Source organism: Vulpes lagopus, chromosome 11 (genome assembly GCF_018345385.1).
Source record: "Vulpes lagopus strain Blue_001 chromosome 11, ASM1834538v1, whole genome shotgun sequence".
Taxonomy (NCBI): Eukaryota; Metazoa; Chordata; class Mammalia; order Carnivora; family Canidae; genus Vulpes; species Vulpes lagopus.
Genome location: NC_054834.1, coordinates 85,657,135 through 85,660,979, shown reverse-complemented (window position 1 = coordinate 85,660,979; position 3,845 = coordinate 85,657,135). Strand labels below are relative to the sequence as shown.

Genomic DNA, 3,845 nt, shown 5'->3' with positions numbered 1-3,845 from the left:
ATAATAGTCTACCACATGACTCAGTTATGACTAAAAATGACATTCAGAGTAATACAAACCCTGAATTTTGATCTAACTCAAAATTATGATATGATTCTATTAGGAAGATGGGCCAGGGCTGAGAAGAGAGAAAGGGTGGTGCTCAGGAAAGCATGAATTCTCATCATTTCATAGTAAACAGGAAGTCATAAGGTATTACCTGAAACAGAAAAATCATAGCTTCTCAGCCTTTTGGCTAAGATCAAGTGTAATATCTTCTTATCAGTAAAACAGAAAAATTCAAGTTAAAAGGAGTATAAACATGTGACTTAGAAATAGAACTTGAATACTGAACAACTAAAAAGGGGTAGCAGTGGTTCCTGCTGGGGACTGAGAATGAAGGAGGAAGAGAAGACAACTCTTTGTTATTAAAATTAGTATAAGAATTGCAGAGTTAGGACTGTCATAATTCTATGCACATGCATACAAAACTATGCACATGCACAGCATGGGTGAAACTAAAAATTCACACACAAGATCATATTGGTTGTTCCATATAGAACAGATCGGAAGGAGCAAATGTGAAAGCAGGAAAGCCAGTCAGGGTTATGTCTAAGCAGAAGGTGGTAGCAGTGGAGAGAGGAGTTGATAGACTCAAATGTTCTTTGGAGGTTGACAACGGCCATATTTGGTAATTGGTTGAATACAAAGGTGAAAGAAACAGAGCTGTTGAAGACAATTCCCAGGTCTCTGGCATGCACAGCACATGGAGGTATCACTTAATGAAATGTGAAATGTGTTAAAGTTTGAGGATTGCATGAAACTTTCAGCTCTAATATAAGAAAATAACTCCCAAGACTGTATTTTAATGGTGATTGGCTTCTCTGATGTTCATAGGAATTTTTTTCACCCTGTGCATGAATCTAATTCTGGAAAACTCCTGCAAGATTAAATTTCCCAAATAGCAAGGTGAGTCACTTTGTCACTACTCAAAGACAACTATATAAGTGGTATATCCCAGCGTCGTCGGCGTACCACCCACACAGTGCTGTCAACCTGCCTTACATTTTCTATCAGCCCTCTATTTACAAACGACAAGGAAAAATCTGTAGAGTGGCTCTGATGTGCTGAAAATATATTAATCTTGTTCCTGAGCAAATTATTGCTGTTTTCATTTGATTTAGCAAATTATTTTAGAATAAACCTACTACTAGAGCCTAATAAACTGAATGGAAACACTTAAATATACTCCCAGCCAATCTAAAATCCAATACTCCCTAAAGTTTTGGTGTGGAGAAGAACAGCACCTGTGGCAAATACCCATCTTAGCAATCTTCCCAGAAATACTTTTTGGGGGCATTTTGTGCAGGACCCTCACTCCTCCACTCAAACACTCTGTAGTAACACCTGAAGCACTTCAGACTAACCAGATTGCTGAGTCTCTGAGTACCAGTGAACGACAGAAGACACAGATTTAGGTGAAAATAGGAAAGGAAACCAAAAGAAAGAAGCTACTTAGGCAGAAATCCTATGTAGAGAAACAGCTCTATGAGAAAAGACAAGCAAAGTCATTCCATGCGTTGAGCTGACGTCTTTCCAAAACCAGCCTAGACCTCCAAATGCAAGTTGCATCAGCCTTGACCAGGAATGGAGAGAAAAGGAGGTGGCCCTGAGGTCAGAGTTGTTTTGTTTTGTTTTGTTTTTTTCAGACCTTGTTTTGCCAGCACAAGGGCTATGTAACTACCCTGGCCCCCACGTGAAGGAACACAGAGCCAATCCGTGAGCAGCACCGACAACATATGTCAGCAGCTTAACAGGTACCAGCCTGCCAGGCCTTTATTACTTCTGACACAAACAATTCTGAATACCACAACTTCTAGAGAAGTGATAAGCTCCAGTAGGTTAGGTTGCTTAGCATTCCTTTCCTGCTTTTCTGGAAGCCTTTTCCATAGCACTTGGGTTTTCTGGGCTGGGCTGTGCCTCAAGTACTTAACAAACAAAGACTCTTGTTCGACAATTAGCTACACAGTCTTTTTGTTAGGTGCTTCTCTGTGTTTTTTTTTTTTTTTTTTTTTTTGCCTTAACTGCATTATCCAGTGAATTGTAGCACTTGGATAGACCTCGCTTTACATCTTTCTAAATCCACCAGATCAACTATTTTGTTCTAAATTTTCTAGACACATCTAGTTAAGCAATTCACCTGATATTGTCTCGTGTTGTCATTGTATTGTTGCTTTATTGTTCCTGATTGGCATATCTTAGCCAAGAATGGGAAAAGGACCATGATAGGCACACCTTACTACACACACACATTCACGTGCACACCTACAATACTTGCTGAAGTATATGAGAGTCTATATTGGAGTAGATATTTTAAAAACCACCTTCCTTTGAAAATGAGTCATTTTTATGTCAAACAACATAATTAATTCAGAATACTTTGATGATTAATTTCAAAAATGCTTATAGTGTTAAATTAAGAGAACTAGATGGTGTCCATTGATAGGCACTGAAACAGAAGGACATGTCTGAGCTTATTCTGTAAAGGAGGTTTGGTAATGTCCTGGTAATTGATGAACCTTTGTGTCACTTAGAAACAGACTTAGAAACAGACTCTTTTATCAAATGGCAAGAAATCTTCCTTCCAGTGTGATGGGACCTTAGTAAAGATTTATGTCTTGTAAGTTAATGAGTTCCTTTTAAATACCAATTGTGGATTTCCAAATAGGTAAGTATAACTTATCAAATTAATTCTGCTAAAGCAAAGGTTATGCAGATGATAAAAGATGGTATCCCAAATCACTGAATATATGCATTCATTTGGGCTACACATAAATTAATGATCATTGCTCAAATTATTAAATTAATATCACCTTTTAGATTAGTGCTTCACCCAGATTGGCCAAAATCACCTAGGGACTTTTAAAAACCACAGATTCCCTGATCTTATTCCCAATGGCAATGTCCAGGACTGAAGTCTGAGCACGTATTTTTAGAAAGAGCCTCAATGATTCTGAGCCAGGTTTGGAATCACTGACTTAAGAAAGCCAAGACAACTGGCTCTTAATTTGTTGTGTCTGGTTACTTTGCCTGTCTTAGAAATCAATATACCTGTCGTGTGGTGATCAGTAATGTATATGGTTGAGTCAGTCAATTATTCATGCAAAAATTTCCTAAAATGGAATCTTGAAGAGGTCTATTAATAGTTCTCCAGCCCTCAAACATTGCATTAAAGACTGTTCTCTTGATGTCTTTGTTCAGCTCCAGTCTGCTAAATTTAATTTACTGTCAAGACATAAGGAATCTGGGGGCACTTGGGGGCACCTGGGTGGCTCAGTGGTTGAGCGTTTGCTTTTGGCTCCCAGGGTCCTGGGAACAAGTTCTGCATCAGGCTCCCCACAGGGTGCCTGCTTCTCCCTCTAACTGTGTCTCTGCCTCTCTCTCTGTGCCTCTTGGGAATAAATAAATTAATTAATTTTTAGAAAGACATAAGGAGTCTGGGCAAGTAGTTTAAATTTCACTGGCTAACTTCATGTAGCCTTGTTAACAACTTTGTGAGTAAATAATAGTGTGGTAGATGACTTTATAGACATTTCCTACTTGCATTTTCCATATTATTTCCCCAGGTTACCTATGTCAGGCTCTCCTCCTCTGTAGTTTCATTGCCTGAGGAGGGATGGAGGGGGCGCGAAGACAGAGGAAGACCTTCTCCCTGGGGATTTCCAAAATTCTAACCCCTTCGGAGAATTTACAAGACTTGAGAAAGGGTAAAGGGGACACAAGTTTTGAAAGAAGAAACCAAGCAGTCTGGAAAAGCAGGCAGGAGAAAGGGGCCACCTGCTAAAATAGTAAACATTCCCCAGGAC

The 3,845-nt window shown here is 39.1% G+C and overlaps 1 pseudogene; it reads left to right on the top strand.

The window, feature by feature from the left end:
- Positions 1–215: 215 nt before the first annotated feature.
- Positions 216–305, top strand: LOC121472431 (annotated as a pseudogene).
- The last annotated feature ends 3,540 nt before the right edge of the window (positions 306–3,845 follow it).